General features: G+C 47.7%; 1 protein-coding gene across 6 annotated transcripts in view; it reads right to left on the bottom strand.

Annotated features, from left to right (window-relative positions):
* The window catches only part of TACC2 (transforming acidic coiled-coil containing protein 2), a 234,451-nt gene extending 217,317 nt beyond the window's left edge, over window positions 1-17,134 (bottom strand). For 3 of the 6 annotated variants that reach the window (XM_047761099.1, XM_047761105.1, XM_047761102.1), the window contains exon 1: window positions 17,009-17,099. The gene's annotated coding sequence lies outside the window, so the exon portion shown is untranslated. Of the gene's footprint in view, window positions 1-17,008 lie in introns of all 6 variants that reach the window. The other 3 variants (XM_047761106.1, XM_047761107.1, XM_047761104.1) reach the window with 2 other exon arrangements.
* Window positions 17,135-18,186: the final 1,052 nt, after the last annotated feature.

The following is an 18,186-nucleotide window of genomic DNA, read 5'->3' as shown; positions in this document are numbered from 1 at the left end:
AGTGCTCTGTCTTTTCTAATGATAGATTGCTCGGGTGCAGGGGACACGCCCAGATGCTCAGCACCATGGAATCCAGAGGGCCCACATTCCTTAGCCATGATGCCTCTTTCTCAAGGCAGGGTTCTGATGGGACCCCAACATCCGTCTCCATGACTTACCACTGTCTACATGTGTTCGTGGCCGATGAGCTCCCCTCTCTTCGCGCTGTTTTCTTCCACGCTGGACATCAAGCAACCTACCAGGTCCCCTTTTCCCACCAGAGAAGGCTAAACACGCGTGGCTGGGAGTGCATCTATCTGTCCCTGGGACATCCTCCCCATGGAGGCAGGACGGGGTGGTGATTGCGAACTAGACCCCGGAGACAGACCACTGCATCGTGAACACCACCAACTCTATCGCCCACCCCATATATGAAATCTGGCAAATTACTTAACTTCTCTGTGCTCCTTTTGCCATCTCTAAAGTGGGAATTGTGACAATGTGTACCTCATGTGCCTGGGGTGAGTGATTTCCATAAAGCTCTTGGGTAGATTAAGCACTTGATAAATTGCTGGCTATTATATTATCACCTGCATGGTATCTCTTTGAAGCCCTCAACAGGCAAATCAGTGAAACAAAGCTTGTGTTGCCTGCTTTTTAGCCCTTCAGAAATATCATGAATTCAGATGCTACTAATTAGACTTCAGTGCATCAGCTGAACTGCTTGTGCACTAAAAGAAACAGATATTGACAAAGACTATTTATAACATCGGCTGAGTAAGAAGTGTGTGTTTCAAGAATTTGACCAAGCAATTTACATTGAAATCTTTGCTGGGCAAGTGACACCTCATTGCAGTCCTGTCCCCCTATATGGCCATTGCTGGTCATCCAATATTAATTTAGCTAGAGTTACTCTATGTCCCCGGGTGAAGGAAACTGTATTTTTTCAAAAATGATTCATGATGCAGGCTTGCAATTAGTTCAAAGTGGCTTGCCACAAGCAAGACTGAATTCACAAAGATTTCTCCCACCCACTTGTTGTGTGTACAGAGTCTAAACAGCTCACTAAACTGCTACCTAGTTTCCTGTAAATTCAAATATAAAATTTCTTTTAAAATAATTGTTTGGAAGTTCCTGCTATGGCGCAGTGGGTTAAGAATCCAACTGCAGCAACTCAGGTCGCTGCAGGCTGCAGAGGTGCGGGTTCCATGCCCAGCCTGGCGCAGCGGGTTAAATGATTGGCAGTGCTGCAGCTGCTATGTAGGTCATGGCTGCAGCTCAGATTCAGTGCTGGCCCAGGAACTTCTTTATGCCATGGGTGCAGCCATTTAAAAAAAAAAAAAGATACTTTTTTGGAAGAATTTTTATTTTTTAACATATGTGTTGATGTCACATCACCGTAGCTGCAAAAGACCAAGTGAAACCAGGACAGCCTTTGATTCAGTCATTTACTCACTCATCTATTCTGTAAATACTGAGCTCTCTCTATGTGCCAAGCACCGAGGGCCTTGTGTTCTCTGGCACTTATAGCAATTCTATGATATAGGTGTTTTCTTTTTTGGTGGATGAATAATTAAAGCCCAGAGAGGTCAAGTCGAAGCCCAGGAGAGATGGAGGAAGGATGGAGTCTGGCAGCCCCAACCCCTCGACTCACTGAACAATACAATGCTGCCGCCTTGGAGGATTTTTGTCAAAGTTCAAGGGTAACTGAGTGCCTCTATCGCTCATTCATTTACTTCTGCGGCAGAGCATGTAGTTTCTAGCAGTTGGAAGCTGCTCGAGGAGACCCCAGCTTATGGGATTCCCCCCCATCAATCCAAGAGGAGAGTAGAAGGTCCGGTTTGGGGCTGTGGACCACCACCATGGCAGGGGCAGCCTAGCAAGACGAGCAGCCAGAAGCATTGCTGAGAGAAGCCAAGAGCACAGGTAACTGGGGAGATGGGGCGGGGCTGGGGGCAAAGTCTGAAAGAGGAGGAGACGGAGCTGGGAGACCCAGCCAGGCAGCCAAACTCTGCATGTGGGTGGAGAACGGGGCTCAGAATCCAGGTTGTGGCATCTGGGCTGCTGTCCCATTTTACCTTCTGTGTGCAGGGTGGGAGGTACAAGGAGCTGGAGAGTCAAAGACAAGATCATGCCAGCCTGGTTTCATCTATGACAACACGACACATGGGCTCTGGTTGGTTTTGTAATGAATCTCCTTCTGTCCTATGAACAGTCTGTTGGGCTGTGTTGCTACATCAGAGAATCTCACTGAGATTTCTATTCAGGGTTTTTAATTCTCTCTCTCTCTCTTTTTTTTTTTTTGTCTTTTTAGGGCCACAGCCGCATCGTATGGAGATTCCCAGACTAGGGATCAAATTGGAGCCATAGCCAGGCCTACACCACAGCCACAGCAACGACAGATCCAAGCCACATCTGCGACCTACACCACAGCTCACGGCAACCCTGGATCCTTGACCCCCTGAGTGGAGCCAGGGATTGAACCCACATCCTTATGGATACTATTGGCGTTCTTAACCTGCTAAGCCACAACAGGAACTCCAATTCTCTTTTTTAAAAACTCTTTTTTTTTTTTGTTTATGAGGGAAGTGTATCTGTTTTAAAGGCTTAATACATTTTGAGTCTTCTTCGGCTTTGAATGATTTCGGGTGTTTGTGCTGGAAGAAGTGGAGGTCATCTTCTCCCACACAGATGAGGAAGCTGTGGCCGAGAGGGTGGGAATGAGGTACCCATGACCTCAGAGCAAGCAAGGGCTGGAACCAGAACTGGACTGAATGAGGTACCCATGACCTCAGAGCAAGCAAGGGCTGGAACCAGAACTGGACTGAATGAGGTACCCATGACCTCAGAGCAAGCAAGGGCTGGAACCAGAACTGGACTGAATGAGGTACCCATGACCTCAGAGCAAGCAAGGGCTGGAACCAGAACTGGACTGAATGAGGTACCCATGACCTCAGAGCAAGCAAGGGCTGGAACCAGAACTGGACTGAATGAGGTACCCATGACCTCAGAGCAAGCAAGGGCTGGAACCAGAACTGGACTGAATGAGGTACCCATGACCTCAGAGCAAGCAAGGGCTGGAACCAGAACTGGACTGAATGAGGTACCCATGACCTCAGAGCAAGCAAGGGCTGGAACCAGAACTGGACTGGACTCAGACAGGCTTGCCGCCAATAGGCAGGCTCCCCCTGAGCAGGCCTCTGCAGGCTCCAGAGTCACCTCAAACCAGACCAGCAAGATCAGAGAGGACCTACCTTTCCGGTGTGGCATTGCCCTCCGGCCACAGTGGCCTTCAGCCACCCAGGCAGGGAGGCACCAGCGGGGCAGTTGTGTTGCTCACTGGGGCTGAGCTCAGGTTCGCCTGACCCTTTGGCTGCTTGACAAACCCGGTGACCTAGCCCAGCTGCTGTTCCCACAAATGGTCCCCGACTCTCACCCCAGGCAGGCAGGAGGCCTTGGCTTCTCCCTCTGGCGGCTGGATTCAGTTGCTCTAACACCCTACCTTGTGCAGCTGAGCATGGAGCTACTTTTAGCTCTGTTATCATGTTCCTGTTTTAATACAAACAAACAGCCGTAGCCTGGGAAAGGGATTTATGAAGAGGCATTGCCTGTTTCTGCTCTGGCAGGGGAGCTTCGTGAGCAGTGGACCTGGCTGCTCCGTGGGGTTTGAGGGAAATGACAACTCCCCTTTCGTATTTCCCCCTTAGCCTCTTTTCCTCTTCTCTCCCCCATCCCTGAGGCCACCTAGAAACTTTAATATGAATAGTCCAGTCCATGGAGTTCCCGTTGTGGTGCAGTGGAAACGAATCCGACTAGGAACCATGAGGTTGTGGGTTTGATCCCTGGCCTCACTCAGTGGGTTAAGGATCCGGCATGGCCATGAGCTGTGGTGTAGGTTGCAGACACAGCTTGGATCCCATGTTGTTGTCGCTGTGGTGTAGGCCAGCAGCTGCAGCTCCGATTTGACCCCGAGCCTGAGAACCTCCATATGCCATGTGTGTGGCCCTAAAAAAAAAAAAAAGAAAAGAAGAAAAAAAAAAAAGTCCAGTCTTGCAGAATGTAGATATTGCCTGCACTCATGCTGCAGCAATGAGACACAAAACTGCTAATAATAACCTGAGCTGCTTATTAGGTGCTGGCTTCTCAGCCCCAAACCTGCTATATTCAGATGCTGCGAGTCTCTGAAAACCCCATTTCTGCTTTGCCAACTGCTCCTGGTGAGGCTCTGCCAGGAGGAGGCAGAGGCCAGAGGAGGGAGGAGGAAGCAGCGCACATCCTCCCTGCTCTTCCCTGCCTGCTTCCTGCTTCCGGGAGCATCACTCCAGCCTCACCGACTCCCCTCGGCGGAACAGTTCCCTCCCAGGGCATCGCTGGAGTCCAATTCGCTGTTTTCTCAACTCTTACAGAGCCAGCCTCGTGGACATCAGCCCCAGAGACATCCCTCCGTAGAGGGCTGAGGTTCCCTTGTGGAGGTTCCCTTCTCCAAGCTTCTAAATAATAATTCCTACTCTTCACTCCCTAAGCCCTATGTCTGATAACTATTTCCTGCCATTGCTAGCTTCCATACACCTTGGTGCTTGCTTTTTGCTCTCTAGGTTCAGGACTCTAAGCATTGGAACCCAAGAAATGTGTGTTCATACGGATGAGTTCATGCCATCATCTTTTTTTTTTTTTTTTCTTTTTTGGGCCACACCTGCAGCATATGGAAGGTCCCAGGCTATGGGGCAAATCAGAGCTGCAGCTGCAAGCCTACACCACAGCCACAGCAACACCAGGTCCGAACCACATCTGTGAAGATGCCACTGCTTGCCGCAACACCAGATCCTTAACCCACTGAGCAAGGCTGGGGATTGAACCTGAATCCTCATGGATACTAGTCAGGTTCTTAATCTGCTGAGCTACAGCAGGAACACCCATCATCAGTTTTAACTTTCATAAGAAGTTATTTAAGATTCCCCACCGCCAACAGCGAACTCTTACCCCATCACGACCTGGACTTTCCATCTCTAGCATGAGCTATTAGGACGGGGAGGGACCAAAGCTCTAGCTTATCTCGAGGTTCCTCAACCTTGTCACGTCACAGCGCAGGGAATATGAGCACATTTAGACAGTCCCTGATGGGGACAAGTCTGCTGGAGGGCTCATCCACTGCCCAGGCCTCACGTGGCCACACCAAGCGTTGAGGATATCGGAATCTTGGCACACCTGTAACCTGTCTGCACAGTAGTGGGTCACTGGCCTACAGTGGAGAAGCTGATGATGAACAGAAGGCCAGAGAGTTTAGGTAACTGGCCCCAATTGAAAGCGTCTCGGCTGTTAGCTTGAGGGTCTCAGTTCTCCTTTGTCCTCCAGCAGGCTAGCCTGGGCTTCGTCACAAGCCTGGCACAGAAATCCTCTTGGGAAGGAACCCCTTCATTTAGGGAAAGAACTTGATTTAATCTGCGTGGATGCAGGTACTGGCAGCAGGTGAAGTTCAGGAAAATGAGATGGGCCTGCTCCTCCCCATGTGAAATGAGAGTACCTGACGTTTGGTTCCTGAGGTGGAAGGGAAAAGAAGAGGTCAAAAGGTCAGACAGAGGAATTGGGGGCTGGCGGACATGAACCTGGGCTTTGGTGTGAAATTGAGAATAAGTTAAAGGGCTGGTGGAAATGCCCCTGACATGCGGTGACTAAGGACAGTTGAATAACAAGAATGCCTCGTGTCATTTTGAAGTTGTATTCTTTCTTTCATTCTTTTCTTTTCTCTTTTTTTTGGCCATGTCCACAGTGGGCAGAAGTTCCCAGGCCAGGGATTGAACCTGCTCCACAGCAATAACCAGAGCCACAGCAATGATAACACTGGATCCTTAACCTGCTGTGCCAACAGGGAACTCTGAAGGTTGTTTTCTTTGCTTGTACTGCAAAGCCTTCCTCTTTTTCCCCAAGTCTTCATGCTACATTCATGACTGCTTTTGCAATACTTCGTTTGGCTTTGTTTGGTTTTTGGCAGGATTAAGGAGTTGGAAATTGAAGAAGGGGCTGCACTTTATTCTATTTGGGTCAATACAATACAGAGCAGAGACCGCAAAAAGTAGGAGCTTGAACGTAGAGGCGACCAGAGTGTAAGCCATTGGGAATTCACGGACATGGGCAGGGGTGGGGGGGGTTGGAGATCCACTGGGCATGAACTTGAGCTCAAGTAAAAGGGCAGGGAGACCCCAGTTGACATCTGGTAAGCATATATTTATAAACTTAAATAAAACCCACAAAATAAAATTGGAGAGCACACATACTGTTTGTCCTCTTTTGGAAACTCCATTTTTTTTCCATTTAGCAGGAATATATCAAAAACGTTTCTCCATGGCTACAGCATAGTACTTAATAGCTGCAGTGGATACTAAGTTGTTTCCAAGCTTGAGCTGTTTAAAAAAATACATCTCTCGTTTTTTATAAGTGGCCTCTGCCTGGGATGGCGGAGGAGTTGTAGAGCGACACGCGTGGGGGTCAGCCTAGACCTGCCCTAGGTTAGATCAAGCAACATATTGCACCAGAGAATTGTGAATGGGGGGTGGACTTCGGATCAGTCATGGGGGCAGAAGCGTTCCCACTGCGGAACAGTGGCTTAGCAATCTGACTGCAGTGGCTCAGGTCTGCACCTGCAGAGGTGTGGGTTCGATCCCTGGCCCGCTGCAGTGGGTCAAAGGAGCTGGCATTGCCGCAGCTGTGGCATACACTGCAGCTCTGGCTTGGATTCAGTCCCTAGCCTGGAAATTTCCATGCCTTAGGTGCGGTCATAAAAAATTTTTTAAAATAAAAATAGCAAAAATAAATGGAGGAAGGGACTGTGCCAATACAAGCCGTCAGGGTGCAGACCAGAGGAGCCTTGTATCAGGAGAGCTTTGCAAACCTGTGCTGCTTTTTAATGGCGAGACCTGGGGACTCCATTAGCAATTATATCCTAGCCCATGGAGACAAGACTTAAAAGGTCTAGTTCATGAGCTGGCATCTGGTTCTTTGGAGACAGAAGCCAAGTACATTTGGTGGTGATGACTGAACCTCTAAACCAGAATTTGGGGATAATTATGGAATCTCTGCTTGAATACCTCCAGCGATGGGAAACTCACTTCATCCCGAGGCATCTTATCTGGAGAAAGTTATACTAGATCTCTGGAAAGTTATTTCTATGGCTCCATAATCTAGATCCCACCCATGATTTCATGAGAACTGAACTAAGGGCTCTGGACAGGAGTGACTACAAGTAGGCATAGGCTGGGCAATGGCCGGTGGTGAGGCCTGAGGACCAGTAGAGTCAATCCAGCTGACTTTAGGGACCAGCATCTTAGCCCGGGCTACAGGCCTTTACTCAAGGGCCAACCTAAATTTGCCTTGTTCTGGCGCTACGTTAAGTCAGCATCCTCTCTGCATGACTGATAAGTGGTAGCCATCCTTAGCCAGCCCACAGCTGACCACAGCCACGTGAGGGATCACAGCCGAGACCAGCCACAACTGCCAGTCCACGGAAGCAGAAGCTAAATAAGTGGTGGTTGTTGTAAACCACCAAGTTTGGAGGTTGTTTGTTATATGGCAAAAATAATGATAGGATTTCCCCTGGAGCATCCTTTCAAGTTTCCCTCACACCAGCCTGGACCCAGCTCTGCCTGGCCTTCCTGAAGAGCCCGAAGGAGTCACAAAGGATGCCACATGAGGGATGTTGGGTGGGTGGATCAAATCCCTCTCCAGTGGTGAAATGACGACTCACAAGAATGGCCCCTCGACTGGCGGCCACCAGTGTCATCTTGGTCTTTCCAGATGAAGCGTTACCACCCTAGAGAGCCCACGTCGCAAAGTATGCATGGGCCCTTAGCCCAGAGTGGAAACATGAAGATGCTACTGATTTGCACTAAGGGGTCTCTTTTTTTCCTGCTAAAACAGATAATTGATAGAGGGTCCCCCTTGCCATTCGATATAGTCCTTATCTGCAGAGGGGATATTAGCAAAAAACTACTTCTTATGAAAACAAGCCGTTGAAACCCACGAAAATTCAGACATCAGTTTGAATCCACACGTTGCACTGTGCCGTCATTTTTGGAAATCAAATGCAACACCAACCTCATTGGAAACTGTGGGCTAAGTCGGGGCGGGGGGAGTAGAAGGCGGATGCAGTGAGAGGTGGGAAGGCTGGGTCAACGCAAACACCGCAACAGAGATCGTGAGTGTAGACAGGATACGGGTGCCAATTACATCAGAGCCCAAGATACTAATACAGGTTGAGTTGTGTGTTAGAGCTAAGCTAAGAAACTAAAGCTCTTTGCCTTCCGTATGACTAGTAAGACTTGGCAAATGCAGCTGTCAGGCTTTAGAGAGCGTTTCAGCCAACATTAGGCAATTTTATCATGTAAAACAGAAAACAGCTTTTGAAAACCTCTGTTCCTCAGACCAGGTTATGGTAAATTTATCTTTAACAAAGTAAGGATAACAATAGTTATTTGATAACTGAAAAGTCCTTATAAATAAGCCTTTGTTAAGAATTATCCTTTTTAGCAAGAACAACATGAACATTTTAGCCACATCTTCCCGTGTTTAAGTTATAGCTTTGGGGGGAGCTGGAAACAATTGAGGCAGCCTAGCCACCTGTCTCCCAGTATTTCTCCCCAAATGATATAAAACAATGAGAAGGGGAAAAAAGCATATGAGAAACTCCACTACTGTGTAAATGGATCGTCAGGGACCTGCTGTACACCACAGGGAACTCTATTCTATATTCTGTGATAACCCATGTGGGAGAAGAATCAGAAAAAGAATGGATATGTGTATATATAAAACCGAATCACTTGGCCGACGGCAGAAACTTACACAACACTGTAAATCAACTATACGTCCATGTGACTTAGAGAAAATGTATGCAAAACCCAGGCCCTCAGTAGGAAGAAAGACAGAGAAGTTTGAGCACTCTTCAAAATAAAGGTAAATAAAAAGACAAAAGCCAGGCAGTCCTGGAGTACAATTTCTCGTGCTCCCACCCTCGCCCCACCGCAGAGCTTCGTGGAAAGCACAGACAGACCTGACCCTAGGGAGGAAAAACAATTCACTTTTTAAGGCAAGATAAGCAACATTTAAACATAAACTTTCCTCTGCCCCTTTGGGCCTTGTCCCTTCCCTCTGGGGTGCATCACTGATGGGCCTTACGCATTAACCAGAACACCCCCAGGGCAGAGATACCTGCTCAACCATAACAATCAATTTTTCTCCTTCTGGCACCAGCTACGTTACTCCTAAGAAGACAACATTCCTTTCTCGAGCCTGTGAGGGGTCACGTGGCCCTACCACTGGCCTTGTACGTGCAGACATCTTTGGTGAACTTTGTGGATGATGCCGATGTGTGATTTCCCTTAAAGACAGCGATGGATGCCCAGTGGACTGGTCAGATGACCTGGGGAGATAGCGGGTCGCACCTAATGGAAGCTCTTAGCTTAATGGCTTACTTAGGACCTTATTAAGGTTACTAGCTACGTTGCTTGTATTCTGCCTATTTTACGAATTATTTCTTGCCTTAACCAAATGTGTTCCTTGCATTACAAATGTGTGTGACTAGACCTCTGATAAAATGAATGACAATCAGGTGACCTGAAACGATTGATGAAATGTACAGTTGTATAAGAACAAAGATTGTGATGGTGTGACTCTAGACATGGGAAGGGCCGACAAGAGGGAACCACTTCCTAGACCATAACGGACTAGCAAGACAGGTGGCCCAGAGACTTTTAGCTCCTGATAACAAGGCCTAGTCTGGTAATAGCACATTCCTCGGCTGATCTGGGAATGAGCTTTCCTAGAGCAAATAGGACAAATGAACTGCTTCCCAAACCTTGGTCAAAATTAAGACCACAGCAAAGCAGTCTCAGACATAAATCTTACCAATATTTTCTTAGGTCAGTCGTCCAAGAAATAGAAATAAAAGCAGAAAATAAACAAATGGAAGCAATCAACCTTACGAGCTTTTGTACAGCAAAGGAAACCATAATCCAAACCAAAAGACACCCTACAGAATGGGAGAAAATATTTGCAAATGATGGGACAGACAAGGGCTTAAGCTCCAAAATGTAGAAATAGCTCATACCATTCAACAACCAAAAAGCAAACAACCCAATGGAAACCTAAATAGAAATTTCTCCAAGGAAGACATGCAGGTGGCCAATACGCACATGAAAAAAAAAAAGATGCTTGACATTGCTAATTATTAGAGAAATGCAAATCCAAACTACACTGAGGTACCACCTCACACCAGTCAGAATGGCTATTATTAAAAAATCTACAAATAACAAATACTAGAGAGGGTGTGGAGAAAAGGGAACCCTCCTACACTGTTAGTGGGAATGTAAACTGGTGCAGCCACTATGGAAAACAGTATGGAGGTTCCTCAAAAAACTAAAATAGAGTTGCCATATGATCCTGCAAAACCACTCCTGGGCATATACCCAGACAAAACCGTAATTCAAAAAGATATGTGCACCCCTAAGTTCACAGCAGAACAATTCACAATAGCCAAGACATGGAAACAACCTTAATGTCCAATGACAAATGACTGGATAAAGAAGATGTGGTACAGATATACAGTGGAATACTACTCAGCCATAAAAAAGAATGGCATAATGCCATTTACAGCAACATGGATGGACACAGAGATTGTCATGTAAAGTGACCTATGTCATAAAGAGAAAGACAAATATCATGTGCTATCACATATAGGTGGAATCCAAAAGGTGATACAAATGAAATTATTTATAAAACAGAAACAGACTCGGAGATATAGAGAACAGATTTGTGATGCCAAGGGGAAGGGGGCTGGGGGAGGGATGGATTGGGGAGGTTTGGGATTAGCAGATGAAGTCATAGACACAAAGTGAATGAACAACAAGGTCCTGCTGCATAGCAGAGGGAACTATATCCCATATCCTTGACAAACCACAAGAATGTGAAAATATTCACTTTGCTGTATGGGAGAAATTAACACAACACTGTAAATCAACTCTACGCCAATAAAATAAATTTTTAAAGAAGAAATTAAGACCGAAAGGGAAGGAGTGGTAACATAAAGAGCATAGCCTACCAACTGGGTCTGTGAGAATCAAGTCACCAACCACTGCAGTCACTGACCTGCAACACACCCTGAAAGGAATTCAGGGCAAAGAAGAGGATGAGGGCCTCTGTGCTCTGGGAAAAATGACAGAACAGGCCTGTGGATGGTTAGGTACTTTCAGGAGAAATTTTCATGAACCTGGATTCCTGCATCTTCCCATTTGCTCTAAAACCATTAACTAAGATGCTTGCTTCTTGGGGCCAGCAGCAAACTTCAACTAAAATGGGTGCGTGACTGTATGTAACCCCTTCTCCAAAACCACATATACACTGGCTTCCCCCATTACCTCTTTGGAACAATTCTCAGAGCTCTCAGAACAACCCTCAGAGCAAGAGCAACTCAGGATAGTTGCCTCCAAAGGATCTCCAAGTCCAAGGGTTGCTTCCCAAATCCAAGTTCAGCCCTTCTCTCCCATTCATGTTGGTGGAGTTCCTCGCATGTGTGTCTGTCCACTACCTGGCTTCCAGAACCTGGCCTGAGACCAGATCTGGCCATATGTATAAACATATCTTCTGAAGAATAACATGCTGAGCTCCCTGCTGCTAGGCTCTCACCCTCTGACAAGAAGCTCCAGTGATAATAATTGCCCACGGGCATTGTTTCTTCTCTATCTAGCTGCTTCTCCAAGATTGGCATCTGTAGGGAGTTCCTGCTGTGTCTCAGTGGTAATGAACCTGACTGGTATCCATGAAGACATGGGTTCAATCCCTGGCCTCACTCAGTGATTTAAGGATCCTATGTTCCTGTGAGCTGTGGTGCAGGCTGCAGATGCAGCTTGGATCATGCATTGCTATGGCTGTGGGGTAGGCCTGCAGTTGTAGCTCCAATTCGACCCTTAGCCTGGGGACTTCCATATACTGCAGGTGAGGCCTTAAAAAGGCAACAACAAAAAAAAAAAGATTGGCTTCTGTAGTTGGGTCATTTCTCCCAAACCTGTTGACCCAGATAAATCAACTTGAGTCTCTCTATTTGTGCTGAACGAGGAGGAGGCCTTTGCAAAAGCATTTTGGTCTTTGGACACTTGTAGGGCAGTAAAGCAGGCTGGTGTTCGGGGAGAGAGTAGAACACACAAATGTCACAGAGCGAAGCATCCACCAGGAGATGCAAACAATAACCTCAGCAAATGTTCTTCAACAAACTGGACCACGTAAGAGGAAGACCTTGTGACTGACTGGATTTCAAGAGTTGTTGTCTCATCTGTTTGCTATGAAACATGAGAAGCAAAATCACTTTGTCAGATCCTAACTTGAACCTCAAGATGTTTCAGCAGAAACATGGTCAGAGGAATGGATTTTTTGAGTGACCAAAAGTGAATGCAGAGTCATAGTTTTTAAACTCATAGAGTCACCTAAAAAATTACGTCCCCTCAAAATGAGAAACTTGGCCCCACTTGGAAATGATCACGCCAGCCTTACTCACATCCAAGCCATTCATAGTGCTTTCACATAAAAGGAGCAAAATCAGAAGGAAATCATCTTGGAGTTCCCACTGTGGCACAGTGGGTTAAGAATCCGACTGCAGTGGCTTGGGTCACTGAGGAGGCGTGGGTTCGATCCCCGGACTACTGAAGTGGGTTAAAGGATTTGGCATGGCTGCAGCTGCAGTGTAGGTTGCAGCTGCAGCTTGGATTCAATCCCTGACCTGGGGAAGGTCTATATGCCACAGGTATGGCCATAAAAAATAATAATAAAATAAAAACAACAACAGAAAACAAACAAGAAACAAAAAACAAGAAGGAAGGAAAGAAAGAGAGAAAGAGAAAGAAAGAAAGAAAGAAAGAAAGAAAGAAAGAAAGAAAGAAAGAAAGAAAGAAAAGAAAGAAAGAAAGAAAGAAAGAAAGAAAGAAAGAAAGAAAGAAAGAAAGAAAGAAAGAAAGGAAGGAAGGAAGGAAGGAAGGAAGGAAGGAAGGAAGGAAGGAAGGAAGGAAGAAAGAAAGAAAGAAAAGAAAGTCATGTTTCATGGCGTAAGTATTGCAACTCAGGATTTGATTAAAAAAAAAATCAAAGGTGACAACTCTGAGGAAGGTTGGTCCTTGGTACAGTTTGGTCGTTTCCTTGGAGCCCCAGAATACTGAGCCAGAACTAATTTGAGTCCCTCTGGAGTTTTACACAGATGTAGGCAGCTTGGCTACAGAAAGTCAGCTCTTTCTGTTAGAACAGCATCAGCCTGTGTCACTGGGTTTAATCTCTTTATAATTCTTTGGCACCAATTCTGGCACAGGGCTCAGCCAAGGCTGTTCCCTCACTTGAGTGTGGAGCAGAATTTCCCCTTTTTAGGTCACAAACGCAGAGCGTTCCCTCATCCCAGGGACTCTCTCCGCTCCGTCAATTTTAAACACCTTCGTTAACATCTCCAAAACGCTGGCAAAGTGGCAGCTATCCCGAGTTGCTCCTGTTGCACGCGGGCACTTCTCAAGATTGAAACCCAGGCACAAACCGGTCCAGCAGGCTAGGATTAGAAAAACACACTGACAGCCACCTCTTCTTACACCCTAGCTGAATTAAGAACCCTAGACAAGGACTTCCCATTGTGGCTCAGTGGAAATGAACCTGACTAGTATCCATGAGGATGCAGGTTCGACCTCTGACCTCGCTCATGCCATGAGCTGGGGTGTAGGTCACAGACGCGGCTCAGACCTGGCATTGCCATGGCTGTGGCATAGGCCAGTGGCTGCAGCTCTGATTCAATCCCTAGCCTGGGACTTTCCATATGCCACAGGTGTGGCCCTAAAAAGGAGAATAAAAAAAAAAAAAAAGAAGAAGAACCCCAGACAAGCGTTGTGAGCTGTTTCAGGGACCCCTCTAAGGGTGTGGACAGGCCCACACATTGTCCTCTTCTTATGTTAGTTTCCTGGTCAGCATCTGGTTCCTCCCTTCTTGTCTCACCACCAGGAGTCCTGGTCCCATGGTGATGGGATTTCCTGCGCTGAGATGGGCAAATCTCACCTGCACTTGGGACGGCCTTGAGAATCAAGGTATCGGCCCAGGCCGAGCGTCACAGTGGCTTTGGCCTTCTCCTGGCCAATACTCCCCAGGCTGGTCAGTTGCATTTGTCCTGGCCCTCTCCTGTCCCTCTTCGCCACCCACTGCTGTCCCTACCCCTAGCAGGCCCCGGCCCATTACCTCCACACCCGTTCCTGCAGTTCGCAGCACTCATCACTGCAGGCCAGCTTTCACTTCTCCACTCCCATGAAATCCCGCATTCAAACCGGCAACTTTTGAGGCCAGTCCTTTGTCCTGAAAACTACTTTTCCGTTGTCTCCCCCCCCCCCCCGCCCCCCGACCCCGGCTGAGCAGTCTTGGATCATCACACCAACCTACCTCCCAGACGCTGCTCATTGGACTAGGGCCCCATTCTGGCTTAAGCTGGACCAATCAGACCTTCTCTCTTGCTATTCGATAGGGGCCTCTGGGGCGGGGCCACGGGCCACAAGGCAATGACCAGTGGGGGCTTAGATCCATGTCAGAGAACCCCAGAGCCTGTGCCTGCTGACCTGAGGGCAGAGCCGGACCAGGAGCCCAGCAGAGACCGGTCCAGGTTCAGATCAGAATGAGGCAGGTGGTAGCTGAGAAGTGGGGTGAAAAGAGGTGCTACATCCCAGAGATACAGGGGTCGAACTGGCACCACGGCAGTGACCACACTGGATCCTTAACCCACTAGGGAACGCCGCTCCCCGCCCCCCCCACCGCTTCCTTCTTTGAATGAGTTTCTGTTTCTTACAACCAAAGTTCCCTGATTGAAGCCGCACTCAAAAGTGGCCCGTGACCTTGCCCTCTGGCTTCTTCTGAGTCCTCATCCTTCTTCAGCATTTCCACAGCATCTGACACTGTCCCCCCACCCTCCTCCACAAATACTCCCCACTTAGCACCTTTTAAGGTGCTGCAGAATCTTGTCCTCTCTTTCCTTTTCCTGTGCTCCTTTTCCCCTCTTTGTAAAGCCATTTAATGAGATTCAGGATTTGGTCTTCCAGCCTGCTCATCTGCTAGGAAGATTCCATGGTTTCCCATAACGTCCTCTATTGGGTCCAGGCAGCAGGTTCCAAACCCAACACCAGCCTGACTTCTCTCTCCCAACCCCAACTGCATTTTTTTTTTTTTCTTTTCAAGGCAGCAGCCCCAGCATATGGAGGTTCCCAGGCTAGGGGTCGAATGGCAGCTGCCGGCCTACACCCCCAGCCATAGTAACACCAGATCTGAGCTGTGTCTGCAACCTACACCACAGCTCATGGCAACACGGAATCCTGAACCCACTAATTGAGGCCAGGGATCGAACCCACGTCATCATGGTTCCTAGTCAGACTCGTTACCGCTGAGCCATGAAGGGAACTCCCCTACTGCATTTTGACTCTGACGGATCTCTCCGCTGGATGATGCGCAGTCATCCAACCTCTGGAAACACGCATTTGATGTCTTTCTCCTTCAAGCCAACCACTCTCTTGACTTTCCCACTTCCACCGAGAGGACCGTGTTCTTTCAACCACATCCCCTGGGAATCTCTCGGGAACTCCGTGCCGCATGGTGACTGATGGTTCAGTCTCGGCCTCCCCAGTAGTCCAGGGGCGCCAGGAGGACCTGGAGGATGTGACTGTGGTGAACAACTAGGCCCTCTGTCCCTCGATTATTCCCAGTGCCTGGTACGTGGCATCACTGAAATGTTTGCTGAGTGACTTGAAGGAATGGTTGCTTCTTTTATTTTTCCCTCTGCTCTTGTCCCTCACCAAGCCCTCTGGATCTTTCCTTCTCTTTTCTCATCCCTTCCTCCCCGTTCCCTTGGCTCTGGGGCCAGGCCCTCATCTCTAGGCACTGAAGCTCCTGCGGAAGCATGCTGGGCACCCCAACGGCAATTAAAAACCTGCAGGTGGAATTCTGGGAAAATGGTGACAGCAGAGTTTTAAAATCTTCCCAAATCCCCTCATATAAACAAACAGACAGAGCGATTGGAGAGAAAAGCAATTTACAAGCAGACTGGGTAATAAGGTTTCTCTGAACCTCGGCCATCAAGACCCACCTGATTTCGGCATCTGTGTGGGGGGAGGTGGAGGAAAGCGACAGGTGCTGTCAGCCCGACCTGAGAGCAGGAACCCCCGAGGAGCCCCCAGGCACTCGCTGCAAAGGACGGTAGGCAGCAGCTAAACCGGGAGTTGTGCCCCTCTCTATGAGGTAGACAGGACACACTAGCTCGTACATTGTGTAAGTGGGATAAAGAAGCTCAGTCTGTGTATTTCTGTTGCACGGAACCTGCTGTGAAATAGGACGCACATACACACTCACACTCCATGGTGTTTAACGCAACTGTTGGGTTCTCTCCTGAGGCTCCAAATTGCGCATTCCTTCACTGTGCCCTGACAATTCGGTTATAACGGACACCCAGTCAAACATTCAGTTTTTGTCACGATCACAGGACAGCTCAGGTTGGCAGCGCCCATGTCAGAAACAGGTCTGAAAAGGGACTAGTGTGAGTCTAGAGAAACCCTGGGCAAACATGTCAAAATCAAAACCCTCGCCAGCTTTAAAATAACTTGTTCCAGAAAATCTTGGTGCACTAGGTCCTTAGGACCTTGGTCTAGATACTCGAAAATCCGATTTGCCCTGGAAAGAATCATCAGTGAAGTCAGAAGAAATTGAGTAACCTCCTAGCCCAACCCGTATTTTACAAAGAAAGAGACCAAGGTCTAGACGGACGGGGACTTATCCTACCCAAAGCAACAAGTAATTTATTGGAAAGAAAAAAATACAGTTCCTGTGGCTTAGGAGACAATCAGAGGAGGAGGAAAGGACAGACAGGCCTTCAATCTCCCTTTCTAAGGAAAGGGAAAGAAAGAAAGGCACCGATCCCTCTTAACTGCAGTTGTCAAACCAGTTTAAAGCGCACGCTGCTCAAAAGAATAAAGCCATCTGTCCGAGACCGACTTACCCAGTAGAGAGGGGGGAAGGCCCGCTCCTTCTGGTGCGACGACTTTCGCAGCACTGCCCTCCGCCCGAGGTCTGTCTTCCCCGGGATCACATGGAAATGTTCTATAAATGTGCCTTGGCTTAAGGTTGGGAACGCTGGCCTGGGAGGCAGCAGTGTGTAAGCAATCTGACCCAGGCCAGGCGGCAGCTTTCCAGAAGGCTCTGCAGCCCAGAGGGAGGACAAGGGGCAGAGAGCCTGCAGGTACCCAGATGGAGCCCGCAGCCGTCTGCTTTTCTCACTCTAAGTTTATCTGGGATCTGAAGCCAGCCTTACCTGCCTCAGGCTGCAATTTAATTTACATGGGGCAGTTCTGTGTTTTGGCTACTTTTCAAAACAAAGCAGGCTTTAAAAAAAGAAGAAGAAGCTAGAGTTCCCTGGTGGTCTAGGGGGTTGAGGACCCGGCACTGTCACTGCTGTGGCTTGGGTCACTGTTGTGACACAGGTTTGATCCCTGGCCCTAGGAACTTTCCCAGGAGAGGCCAAAAAAGAAAAAAAAAATTAGAAGTGCTTTCGGTAAATGAGGACAGATTATCATCAGCTTCTCCCCACCCCATAAAATCAAGCTGTCCTCTTCGAAAATGTCAGCATGCTCCCTGGGGAAAGGAAAAAATGAGCACATACTGTTAAGCTAATTCTAAATGACAAAACTACCTAAAAATCCATCAGTATTTAATGAATTAAATGTGCAACCATACAGTGGAAAACTAAGCAACTCTTAGGGTGTGGAGATCTTTATGTACCAACCCTGAAAACTCTCCAAGATGCATCAAGTGAAAAAATGTAAAATGCGGAACTGTGTGTATCATATGCTAGCATTTGTGTAAAAAAGAAAAAAGAAGTGTACCAATGTGTGTGTGAGCTATATTAGTATAGTATATAGATTCTATGTTCTGAAAAAATCATACTATGCTATCCTATGATATATAAATTAATGACTCTTTCTGGAAATTCACATAAGAAACTACTGACAAGAGTTCCCTCCGCGGCTCAGTGGTAATGAATCTGACTAATATCCATGAGGCCATGGGTTCAATCCCTGGCCTTGCTCAGCGGGTTAAGGATCCGGTGTTGCTATGAGCTGTGGTGTAGGTCGAAGACTTAGCTCAGATCTGGCGTTGCTGTAGGCCGGCAGCTGTAGC

The sequence above is a fragment of the Phacochoerus africanus genome, chromosome 15 (assembly GCF_016906955.1).
Source record: "Phacochoerus africanus isolate WHEZ1 chromosome 15, ROS_Pafr_v1, whole genome shotgun sequence".
Lineage (NCBI taxonomy): Eukaryota > Metazoa > Chordata > Mammalia > Artiodactyla > Suidae > Phacochoerus > Phacochoerus africanus.
This window is presented reverse-complemented; position numbering and strand designations above follow the sequence as displayed.